This window comes from Homalodisca vitripennis, chromosome 7 (genome assembly GCF_021130785.1).
Source record: "Homalodisca vitripennis isolate AUS2020 chromosome 7, UT_GWSS_2.1, whole genome shotgun sequence".
Lineage (NCBI taxonomy): Eukaryota > Metazoa > Arthropoda > Insecta > Hemiptera > Cicadellidae > Homalodisca > Homalodisca vitripennis.
The window spans coordinates 46,163,693-46,177,557 of NC_060213.1; positions in this window are offsets into that span (position 1 = coordinate 46,163,693).

A 13,865-nucleotide genomic window follows, 5' to 3' on the forward strand; every position below is an offset into this window, starting at 1 on the left:
TCATAAAACTGCCATGTATTGTTAGTGTCTCGAGGCTATTGTCTTATAATACGATATTATGGTGGAATTCTTTATTCCAAAGTTCCTATAGTAAATTTTACTATCAATTCTAGACCTAAAGGCAATTTTAGATTAATTCTAAATCTCAAGGTCATTTCTATAATGAATTCAGATACTTGAATAAATTCACATTTAAGGCAATAAATTAGCGTTTGAGAGGTTAACTTTTGTTGAATTATTTGCAGATCTAAAATTATTTGCAAAAAAAATGTAATAATAATATATTTATTATCAAAACATATTACACAATTTCTAAATGACACTTCTAGGGATAAAAAGATTATATTATAATCCACAAGGGGGACACGAATTGAATCAAACCTTGCCAGTGCTTTTAGTTTGTTGCGTATAGTTTGTTTTAATTGTACATAATTATCTGTTATTGTTAAACTAAATATTTTAATAAAAAAAAACAGGTAGATTACGTAAATGTTAAATAATACTAAACTAAATTATTGTAAATTCATGCCATTCAGGTTGCCGTGGGTAGACGATCTATAGTAGTTCGTTCGTTCTTCTTGAAAATGCACACTATAGAAGCGGCGCAATGCCGAACTTAACAATCGCAGAAGAGATTTTCATAGCGACAATAACGTTCTTAAGTATTTAAGTGTTATCTGAAGTTCAGGTGAGTCAAACTCTGATTGTTGTGCTCAAAAAGTTTTGAAGCAAAATGTTGTGGCATCTTATAATTAAGCTCAAAGACAATTCTTCTAACATAAGGATATAAACCTTATACAATATAAACGTGAAAACAACTGTATACGTATGGTTTTATTTACAGAAAATACATGTTTTAATATTTGTCTAAATTAATGACAAATAAAACTTTTATATTGCAACGGTGGCATGATTTGTACAATATGTAGAATTTTACGATAGGATAATGTTTGGACATGTAATTTTCTTGAATAATATTTTATTACAAATATATGTTGTTCATATCTTATAAACAATTACAAAACATGTTATCTCTCAAAATACATCATACAGTATTGCTAAAAGTCACATTTTGACTAAATTTGATGCATTCAATTCAATTAAATTCTTTTTATTGCATAAGGTACACAAAAGTACATCGCAATCGTCAATATAAAATAAATCTAAACTTAAGCATAACAGTGCTATCAACAAAATCAAATTTAATAGTAGTCAAAAGAAAGAAATAAGCACACAAAAACAATTATTTACATTAAAATTTAAAAGCCACTGTCAGAGAGGAATTCATTTACATTATAAAAGTCCTTTACTATTAAGTATCTCCTCAGGTTCCTTTTAAAAATTTTCAGCTCACAAACCTCTTTCAAATTGTGAGAGAGAACATTATAAAAAATGACACCCGCGTGCATCACCCTAGTCTCGTGCAGGGATAAACGATGTGAGGGAGTACGAAGCAAAGTGCCGTGCCTTGTTGGGTAGGCATGAGTGCTTCCCACTGACGGGATCTGACACAGATGCTTTCTCACATACAACTCTAAAAATGTAAAGGGATGTCATTGTTAAAATGTTGAGATTCCTAAATAAACCGCGGCATGAATGAAGATTTGGGACCCTGCATATGATCCGTACAGCTCTCTTTTGGACCAAAATGCATGTTCTGCAGGAGAGGCTCCACCCCAGATCTCAATCCCATACGCCAACAACGAAGCGAAACACCCGTGGTAAGCAGTCACCAACCCATCTCTGTCCATAAAAGTACTCAAAGTTCGTAATGCAAAACATACTTGGCTCAGTTTACCACACAACCTAGATACATGAGTAGACCACTGCAATCTACTATCGATGGTTACACCCAGGAAACACGTAGACTTAGATGGTTATAATGAAGTTTCATTTATGTTAATCAACAAATCAGAGTGTTGCTTATTTTTTGTTAGAAACTGAATATATTTCGTTTTCTTAGCATTCAACGTTAGGTTATTTTTCGAGAGCCAACTCTGTGAACATTTAAGAGGGAAGAAGATGCGGTCCACGTCACTATCTGAGCCACCGAGAAGAACCCGCGTATCATCCGCGTAGAGTACCAAATTGGCGTCCCCCATGCACACATGAATATCGTTAATGAAGAGGATAAAAAGTAATGGGCCTAAAATGGAATCCTGCGACACCCCATACTTGTTCTCAATCAAACCTGATTTCTAAAACCCAACTTGAACGAACTGCTGCCTGTGAGACAAATACGATTGTAGCCATGAAAGAGCTACGCCTCTAACTCCATAACCTTCCAGCTTAGAACACAATATGCTATGGTCTACACGATGAAACGCCTTTGAAAGGTCGCAAAATATTCCCAAGGCTGCCTGGCGTTTTTCTTGGTGGTCAATAATTTGGTCAACAAGAGAAATCACTGCGTCAGCCGTTGAATGATTCTGTCTAAATCCACACTGATTTGGGACCAGTACATTGTGGCACCAAAAGGCAGTCAAACGAGAACAAACGAGCCTCTCCAACACCTTAGATAAAGTAGGCAAGAGAGACACCGGTCTGTAGTTGTCCGCAGATTCCCGATCGCCTTTCTTAAAAACTGGCACAACTTTAACTATTTTGAAACAATTTGGGAAAACACCACCTGCAATTGATTCATTGAACAGAATACACATTTTAATTAGAAAACAACCGTAACATTGCTTCAACAACTAAGTGGAAATTTCATCAACACCCGAAGACTTTTTGGTTTTCATTGATATGATGCTTTATTCTATCTTATCCGGTGTGATTAGCATAAAAAATAAAGATTGAGGTACTACTATTCCATGTGAACAGGCTCCACTATCCAAACGCAAGCCATTAATTGGTTGCACATCACAGAAGACTGAATTAAATATGCTAGCAACTTCCTCAGGTGAATCAACCGCAACTCCTCCATTCAACAAAGCAATATTTTCTTGTGGTCTCGTGTCTCTAGTTTCATGTTTGATAATTTCCAAACTGTCCTTTGTTTATTGTCGCTATCGGAAATTGCTCTAGATGTTAGTAAACGTTTACGGCAGTTTACAAGATTCCTCAAAATAGTACGACGCCGATTGAGCAGGTGATTCAAATCTGGATCACCAAAATCCCTAACCAAAATTGATAGATCTCTGTTTTTGGACGCCATCTCCTTAATTTTGTAATCAAGCTCAAAAGTTGCATTGTATTTTGTTTTAGGCTTCGACTCTTTAAACGGGAAGGAGACTGAAAAAGCTGTATTAATTAAACTCATGAATGTTTCAAACTTTGAATTCACATCCTCTAATGTTGATAAAACGGACCAATCCGTTGAAGCCAGATGGACTTGAAATTTTGAATCTGGTTCTTGGAGAACACTCGTTTTAGAATAGAGACCGTTTCTACCCTCAGACATTTGGTGAGATAAATAATTTGAGAATGATGATCGGACAATCCATTAAATGTCACCTCACATCGGATGTTACTTTGAACATCTGTAAAAACATTATCTAGGAGAGATGCACCGGTTGCATTTATTCTTGGCGGTTGGTTTAAAATTTCCCTCATGTTAAAGGAGAAAAATACTTGTCGTAATAATATAACATTATTTGCTAAAAAGTTCAAGTTAAAGTCCCCACATATTATAGTTCGTTGATTACGCCTTAATAGGACCAGTCAACAGCTGATCCATTTTAAGCAAAATATCGTATTTTTTAACAGGGAGGACGATAGCACAAACCAAATTAATTACTGAAGTGTCTAAGAAAGACTGATCACCAACTTTAAACTTTAATTTTACAATTGCGCATTCAAAGCAATCTTCATTTGAAAATTCAATTTCCAGCTCGGCTAGCCGTGTTACAGAGAAATCAAATATTGAGTCATTGTGTCTAAAAATGGCCACCCCACCGCCCGCGGAATTTTTTCCGACAGAAATATGTTACACATGAATACTGTGGGATTACCACCGACTCCCCATCGCCCAACCAGTGTTCAGTGAGGCAGATTATATCAGGGGCCCGAGCCCACGACAAGCAGAGTTCCGAAACCTTGTGTCTAACGCTTCTTATATTTTGGTGGTATATGCTGAATCCATCCCCATTACTGCTACCAGCTGTTGCAACTAAGATAGAACAATTCTCAAACTCATCTAATTTCGATGAATTCCCCTCTGGCCAGTTTTGACTAAAAAATCTGAATCATCATTTACGGATAAAGGCAAATGCGGAAAACTATTCAAGTCCGATAACTTAAGTCCATCCTTGGTCATTAATGTCGGAAGCGCTGCCGGATCCCGGGTCGACGATACTGTCGGTCCGCCCTCCACCGGTGCACGGCCGCAGTCCCCAATTGCCTGAGGATGTGTCGCCGACACGTCCGTGTTCTGGCACATCTCACCGTTCAGCTCAGTTGCAGAGATTTGCTGTGTTTCAAGAGCCAGCTCCAATGTGTCCCCTGTCGAATATGAAGCGATCTCATGGGTAGGAACGTGGTCTTCACGATTCACATTATTCATGGACTTCAGCATTTCTCCACATAGCATATTTTTGCCAAGGCCATTTAGGTGTTGGCCATGTCAATGAATAATTTTCTACTGAAAGTACTAACGTCCACAATAGGTACTCTTTCTTGTTTTACTATTTTTAAATTTTCATTAATTCTTTTAATTTCTCTATTAATTAGTCCGTTAGGAGGGAGATCATGTCGGTGAAATAAATTTACCACTAAGAAATTTGTATGTCTATTCATCTTCACAAACCGAGTGAATTGTTCCACCTCGGAGTTCCCTGGCGACCTGCTATTTTCGTTAATGGTACTGACATCATTAGAACACGCCATTATGACAACAGCGTCACAGCGTTGAAGGCAACTCCTCACAGTTTTTTAGTACTTAATGAAGAGGAGCGCCAGCGTTTGCACAAACAAACACACCCGAATGTCTGTTCAGATGTTTACACAATTTGTTTGTCAAATTTAGTGCACGGCTATCTCCATATACATCTACAAGTTCAATAGTATTTTTCTTCGATGAACTGTATGCCCTGGACTCGTGTCTTATTGAACCACTACCGAGACCGACTGATGTTTGGATTGTGTTTTTATTTGAATAGTTCTTTCCTATACTTGATCTCCTCTGTAAGTTTGATGGGAAGAACTCACTTTCTTCTTCCTCGGACAAAACTGTCAATCTGTTTTTAATTTTCAAAAACTCACGATATTTTGGATTTTCCTTAGCTGCTATAACTCCTTCCTCCATTGTTCGGATAGTGAAAATAATTTTTTTCTGCTTCCTCTTATAGTATTTTGCATTGAACACAATTCTCTTAGTTGTCTGTTTGTAGTTATTTATCTGAGGATTTAAATTCTGTTTGGATGGACGAGTCACATTTAAAGACGCTAGACTTCGCCAATGCTTGAACGTTCACAACTCTGTGCCTGTTTAACTCAACGTTCGCTTTTTCAAGCTGCCTGGTCAACTCCTGTGCCTTATCCACCAAACCAGCTTGTCTACTAGTTAGTTCACTAATCCGACCCACTATCTCATCCTTAGTTTTTAAATGCATGTCTTCAGTCTGGCACTCAGACGCTGCACTTCTTTTTAGCACATATCAATTGCGATATTAGTGAAGAGGATGGCAGGGCACTATATTGACTGATATCTGTCGTTAAGATACTACCAGGAGATGTTATTAACGGGCTAGGTGACAAAGTCCTCATTGTAACTGGGTGATCGCCAGAATGTTTCTCGTTGCAGATAGCTATTAGTTTTGTTTTTGTTGAATCCGTTCTCAACGATGCTCCACAGGTACGACCAAGACAACTCCAGTTTATATCACTATTAGCATATTCCCTCCTTTCCCTATATTTATGATTCATAAAAACAATACATCTTTACCACTTTGTGTTCAAGATTAAAGTCCATGTCACGTACTAAGCTAACTATAATCAATTATTAATAATAAGGATTATCTACACACGCTCCAAAAGTTACAATATTTGAACCTTCAACTTATCTGAAGACTTTCTCAACACAGTCATGTAGTGCAGGGATAGTATCTTCTAGATTGCAGGCGGATCAATCTGACTGTGAGACTGCGCGTGAGTTCTAATTATCGTTACTTAACAGTTAGTTTCGCTGCGGAGGTCATAGATAGCGAGGCGTTCACTCCAGGTACGAAGACAGCAGAGCGCGTGCGCCAATCTAAATGAGTGGCAACGGGACCTCGTGTACCATTTCCAAAAATTTAAACGGCCTTGAAAGGTTGTCTCATTGATATTGTCCGGTAAAATTTTGTACGGTGAAGGATAGTTCAAGTGATTGCACTATTGCACACGCGATAAGATAACACTGGTAATATTACTGTAGGACAGGACTACCAACTGAATGTTATTCCTTGCGTATTTATAAGAAATATGTTATCTTTTCAATATTCATTAAAGGACATTGACTTAATAATTATAACATGAATAGGAACACCCCAAACTACCTTATTGAACTATTACCACATTAAATAGCGTTAACAGGTCACGAGTCACAGACAAAGAGTTATATCTATTGAAAGGAATGAGGAAAAAGAGACTAAAAACCAAGAAAGTATAGACAAGACGCGATGTTGCTCCAGAGATACTAACAAACTTTGCTACAACCAACAGGTTGATCTATTCGTGGCAACACGAGGGCTCTTGTGCAATGAAGGAGGAGAGAGAAACTGTAGAACAAGAGAGTAACAGACAAGACGCGATGTTGCTCCAGAGACACTAACAAACTCTTGCTACAAACAACAGGTTGATCTATTCGTGGCGACACGTGGGTTCTTATGCAATGAAGGAGGAGAGAGAAACTGTAGAACAAGAGAGTAGCAGATAAGACGCCATGTTGCTGCAGAGACACAAACTCTGGCTACAAACAACAGGTTGATCTATTCGTGGCGACACGTGGGTTCTTGTCCAATGAAGGAGGAGAGAGAAACTGTAGAACAAGAGAGTAGCAGATAAGACGCCATGTTGCTGCAGAGACACAAACTCTGGCTACAAACAACAGGTTGATCTATTCGTGGCAACACGTGGGTTCTTGTCCAATGAAGGAGGAGAGAGAAACTGTAAAACAAGAGAGTAGAGACAAGACGCTATGTTGCTGCAGGGACAGTAACAAACTCTGGCTACAAACTACGGTTTGATCTATTCGTGGCGACACGTGGGTTCTTGTGCAATGAAGGAGGAGAGAGAAATTGTAAAACAAGAGAGTAGAGACAAGACGCTATGTTGCTCCAGAGATACTAACAAACTTTGCTACAACCAACAGGTTGATCTATTCGTGGCAACACGAGGGCTCTTGTGCAATGAAGGAGGAGAGAGAAACTGTAGAACAAGAGAGTAGCAGATAAGACGCCATGTTGCTGCAGAGACACAAACTCTGGCTACAAACAACAGGTTGATCTATTCGTGGCGACACGTGGGTTCTTGTCCAATGAAGGAGGAGAGAGAAATTGTAAAACAAGAGAGTAGAGACAAGACGCTATGTTGCTGCAGGGACAGTAACAAACTCTGGCTACAAACTACGGTTTGATCTATTCGTGGCGACACGTGGGTTCTTGTGCAATGAAGGAGGAGAGAGAAACTGTAAAACAAGAGAGTAGCAGACAAGAACGATGTTGTTCCATAGACAGTAACAAACTCTGGCTACAAACTACGGTTTGATCTATTCGTGGCGACACGTGGGTTCTTGTGCAATGAAGGAGGAAAGAGAAATTGTAAAACAAGAGAGTAGAGACAAGACGCTATGTTGCTGCAGGGACAGTAACAAACTCTGGCTACAAACTACGGTTTGATCTATTCGTGGCGACTCGTGGGTTCTTGTGCAATGAAGGAGGAGAGAGAAACTGTAAAACAAGAGAGTAGCAGACAAGAACGATGTTGTTCCAGAGACACTAACAAACTCTTGCTACAAACAACAGGTTGATCTATTCGTGGCGACATGTGGGCTCTTGTGCAATGAAGGAGGAGAGAGAAACTGTAGAACAAGAGAGTATAGACAAGGCGCGATATTGCTGCAGATACACTAACAAACGCCGGCTACAAACAAAGGTCTGATCTATTTGTGGAGGCACGTGGACTTTTGTGAATTGAACGAGGGAGAAGAAACTGTAAAAAAATAGAACAATATAAAATATACGATTTTGTTACATGAGACTAACAACCTTGTGTCCTCCGTGATTGTGTTTAAGTATATTTTACAGGCATTATATATAAAATAAACCTATATATTTGAGGGTATATTTGTTATTATGTTATTTTCAGGCAATAGACTGTAAATATTACTGTAAGACCTTTGATGTTTCGTGACTAAGTGTTGTTTGACCTAAGGTAGAATGTTTTAAATTTTTTCGTTCATTTATAACTTTTACAAAATGTGCTATTTCCTGCGGGTATTTTATTTTTAAATCTCCCTGTGATCAACCTCTGAGAATTAAGACCCTCCACATTTTTAGTTTTATAACGAATTTATCACTTTTTTAATGTCTCATAAAAGGAGACTATAACTTGAAATTATTGAGTTCGGGACGTACCACCTTAAAGGAACCAAATAATAATTTTTAATACGTACAAGAGTAGCCTATATTAAATTACAAACTTTCTTAAATGCTTTATTTTCTTATTTATTGTTCATCTGTAACTACCTTAAAACTGGGCTCGAAAATGGGTCCATCAACCACAGTAAAATAGTAGACTACTAAAACATTAACAAATAAATACCATATTAAAAATTAAGACATATAAATTTTACGTAGTGATAACACTTTCTAAATCATGTCAAAATCTTGAATTTATAACTTATTACCCTAGTTATTTCCCAATTGCAATGCATACCAGTTCAATTTATGTTTTAATTTTCTTTAGGCAAAAATCAGAAAGAAGTGCTTTTTGGCAGCCCTTTTGAATCAGATCACACAGTACAAAACCAAGAATTTTAATTTTTTTACTTGAGAAGAACCCCTAATACTGTAAATGAAATGATAAGCACGAGTTAGTTGGTGTCGTTAATTTTCTGGCACAGTGGTACAGAGTTCGAGAACACATGTGAATAAGTGAGAGGTACGTATATTCGTTAATTATCAGTTATAAAATGAGGGAAACGTTCGATAATAATATTCACACTTCCAGTACTGGTACAATAGTGTAGGCTACAGTTCGAAAACACCTTTGAATAGTCACACGCGTATTTGGTGTCGTTTATTCGCATTTATGAAATGAGAGAAACATTCGAGTATAATTTATTTTTAAACTTACGGTACTCGTACAGGGGTCAGAGTTAGAAACACCTTGTGAATAAGTGAGGCCCTCGTGTGTGTTGGTCTCTTTAATTCTCTGTTATAAAACGAGGGAAACATTCCAGAATAATTTCCCCACGCGTGAGAGGTGGTCGTCGATGTATGTAAAGCGCGTATTTATAATTCAGGAACGAGCGCGACACTTCGACCCTCAGGGGTCGTACATATACGTTTCCAGTGAGTAAAGCGGTTTTACTTCATAACGATATCTGAAATACGGTTTCCGTATTTGATATATCTGTAAAACGACTACAATTATGGAATCATTAATGAACTGATCTAATTTCACCAGTTAACCTTTCTGATATATAATTGTGTGTATAAGTTTTGAATAATAACCCGAAAGTACCTAAAAAAGGTACGTTTTGAAATTAAACCATGAATAATGAGTTTCATATCTCGCCATGTTTTCAAAACATTATACAAGTCTTTGCTGGAAGGTTTTGTTATATAACACATTAAAATCCGATCACGCTATTAAATATTAAGTTTTAAAAGCCAAAAACATAGGATGGAAATATTAATTCCTACTAATCCCGTTTTGACTTTTTACAGGATTAATTGTTTATATTGTAAAATTTTATTTTAAGAAATCCTCCAATTGCTGAGTTTTAATTTGTGTGGAATGACTTCGAACCTTCAAATCCAAAAGAACATTCCTTGCGCAACAAAAGACGCCACTGCGACTGGATTGTGCAGTAGTATTAACAAGGTTATACAGCCAGGAACCGAGCGCCACAACCCTTTTCATTGTATTAGCTCACAAACTTCGTGTTGAAAATATTAATACTAATCCCATTTTGACATTTTAAAGAGTTAATTAATTGTTTATATTATAAAATTTTATCAGAAGTAATCCTTCCATTGCTGAGTTTTAACTTGTGTGGAATGACTTCGATCCTTCAAACCCAAAATAACATTCCTTGCGCAATAAAAGACGCCACTGCGACTGGATTGTGCAGTAGTATTAACAAGGTTATACAGCCAGGAACCGAGAGCTACAACCCTTTTCATTGTATTAGCTCACAAACCTCGTGTTGAAAATATTACTACTAATCCCATTTTGACACTTTAAAGGGTTAATTAATTGTTTATATTATAAAATTTTATCAGAAGAAATCCTTCAATTGCTGAGTTTTAACTTGTGTGGAATGACTTCGATCCTTCAAATCCAAAATAACATTCCTTGCGCAACAAAAGACGCCACTGCGACTGGATTGTGCAGTAGTATTAACAAGGTTATACAGCCAGGAACCGAGAGCTGCAACCCTTTTCATTGTATTAGCTCACAAAATAGTGTTTCCTGATATCACTACAGAAGTTAAACATCAGCCACGCTCGTTTTGGCAAGGGGTCAAAATGGGAAGGTTTACAAATTTATCTAAAACATCATACGATAATTTATTTCTCAGATTATATTTTTGACACTTAACCATACGCCATATGTGCAAATTAATAGTCATATCACTACCAGCCAGTTGAAAAGACTAAAAGTTACGATTATTAGCTGATTAGGTTTTCATATAGTTAGCCTACTTGACACTGATTCCACTTATTTACTTGTCTGATGACAAAAAATTGTATGAGTAAAACTATTTTTTGATGTTTTAACCTGTTCGATACACCCTCCTTTAGACTACCAACAAAACTAGCTTGGCTGGCGGTCTATATCTTACTTCGGGTGAATTGCTCTATCGACTTCAAGAAAAAGTGGGTTGTGTGCTTAAACAATCCAATTGACCCTCGGCACCCGTTATAACAGAAATGACATAACGGTACGCAATGTCTATGTAATACCTACCAGTCACGGAAAAACCTGTGAAACATAACTAACTAAAACAGCTTTTCACATACTTTTAAAATAGCCTAAATGCCAATCAATACATAAACAAATTTTATAATAACCCGGATAGGACCGTAGTAAAACTATGACTGATCAAATAATAATTTTTTGGACTGTTAATAATAAATTTTTCTGTACTCCAATTTCAACAAAATCCACCAAAAATGGTTTTTATAATTTGCGCCAAGAAAATTTGTATGCAGTACAGTTCTCGAGTTTTTGAATGGAAAAAAGATAATGCGTGTCATATTAACTCCCCATATCAAAAGTAAACAGTTTAAGTATTGAACACAGTGGTTTTTTTAGAAATTATTTTTTTAATGAAAAAAAAAAACGCAACATGGTATTAAAAAGTTGATGTTGATCTGAGGCTAGAAGAAACAGGCATATGTTCATTAATTGATTATTAACTAGAGGTTTAATTGAAATTACTTAAGTTTATTTTGTAGTTCGCTTTGTTTTAATCTTAAACAATATGCATTACGAACAATAAATGTAATTTGTAGATGGTACACTGGAGCAGCGCAGGTTTAGGACCAGTTTTATATATGAAGTACATGAGTACTTGTGTACATGGAATAGGCTGCAGTAGTTGCCACACCAGTAAATGCAAATTCATAAATTTATATATATATATATATATATATATATATATATATATATATATATATATATAAATATATATATATATATATATGTATGTATATATATATGTGTATATATATATATGTATATATATGTGTATATATATATATATATATATATATATATATATATATATAAGTAAGGGTTCTGTGGTGTAATGGTAGCACATTCACCCGGCAAGTGAGAGATCCAGGTTCGAGTCCCGGCGGAGCAAAATCAAAACAAGTACAAAATCACAAGTAGTTTTTGTGATTCAATGTTTATTGAAATTATATATAAAATCCATATATATATATATATATATATATATATATATATATATATATTATTTATATATATATATATTATTTATATATATATATATTATTTATATATATATATATATATATATATATATATATATATGACAATTCTTTATTATATAGTAATTTGCTGCTTCTGCAATGCATGCGTATATAAAACTGTTCATGTAGAAACATTTTATGAAATAAATTATATGTCGCGTTAAGAAAACAATTACCTAGTAAATTAAAACCTTGACAACAACAAATGGCTGGTGAGGCACTTAAGTAAATGACCTGTCATTTATTGGTGAATAGCATAAGTGAGTGACTGGTCATTAACGAGTAGAGTTTGTAGAGAATACAACTCAATTTTGGGAATTTTTCTCTTTATAATCCATTATTGTGAATAGAAATAATTTTTTTTAGCAAAAACTTAAATTCCAAGTAGTCTACTTTAAAATTTTGTTCCGTACGCTGCATTGGAATTTTCACGCATTTAATCTCATTAACAACAGGTGTCCCGAGGTTCTAAACGAATAGCCAACAATACAAAAACTGAAAAAACAGCAGCTCTCAATGTGGGCCATGTCTTTTCACAGTAAATCTGCTCTAAAGCAGTTATTTATTATTCGATTTAAATAATTATTAAGTCATTAGATTTCTGATAAAATCTTCTAAAAGCTGGTATTCTTGATAAAAACTACTGGTCAAACTAAGAAAAAATAATTATTTGATCAGTCACTGTTGGAAGTGTAACAGTTTTAATGGCCGCCATTTTGAAAATACTAAAGATAATTTTTTAAGTAACTTACCTTGTTATCATAATGATTTGAGCTAAACTTGGTGTAATTTCATGTTTTAGTTGTTAATATTTTAATTTGTTTATAAAAAACATACAGACAGACAGATGGGAAACTAAGTATCGGAGATCCATGTTCGTATCGTGAAATATGTTTGTCTTGACCTAAGAAATAACGTGGTATACCTTTGTCCAGAGTTACGGGATACTCTGTGTGAGTGTGTATGTATCACGTATCCAAAGAATGACAAAAACGGCCTATCTCCGACTCTCCTAGTCGTAGTCTAATGTGTGACTGTTAGTTCGTTTGAGGTTATCTTTGTAAAATCAAGGCAACTCAGACACCAAGTTATAACCTTTTATGTCTGAAACAGAGTATATCTAACCTACCCTGTCATGCAGACTTCGTTTTCAAGTCATAAACAGAGCTGACAATAATCATAGCAATATTATACTTTCCCTCTAAATGTGTTTCCTACTGCTAGTGAACAAATGGAGTCTATTAAAAAAATGTTAATTGCCATTGGTCAGTATGCACAGTTCTCAGTACGATTGTTTTATAGGTTAAAAGAATATTTTACTAGTGTACTTTGAAACCATTTGTTTAAATTAGATCCACTGAATGATTCTACAAACATAACCCAGACTAAAATTGAAGATCCTTTTCATATTGGTAGCCTTCAGAACACATATAAAATTAATTTATGGATCGTTTCCTTTTGTAATGAATTTATCACCTCTTGTCATTGTTTCAAACGACACCCTAATTTTCGAAAAAAATTGTCACGTGTGACAATAAGCCGAGTAACCCTTACCATCTACTTACCACTTTCTTCACCAAAGATAATCTGTTCTAGGTTATTAATGTCGTGTAAAGTTGTTCCTTATGGTCAATATATCTTATTTATTTTAATTTTGGTTATAAAAATTAAAATTTTGAGAATTCAATATCGGTATGAAACTTTTTAATGCTACAA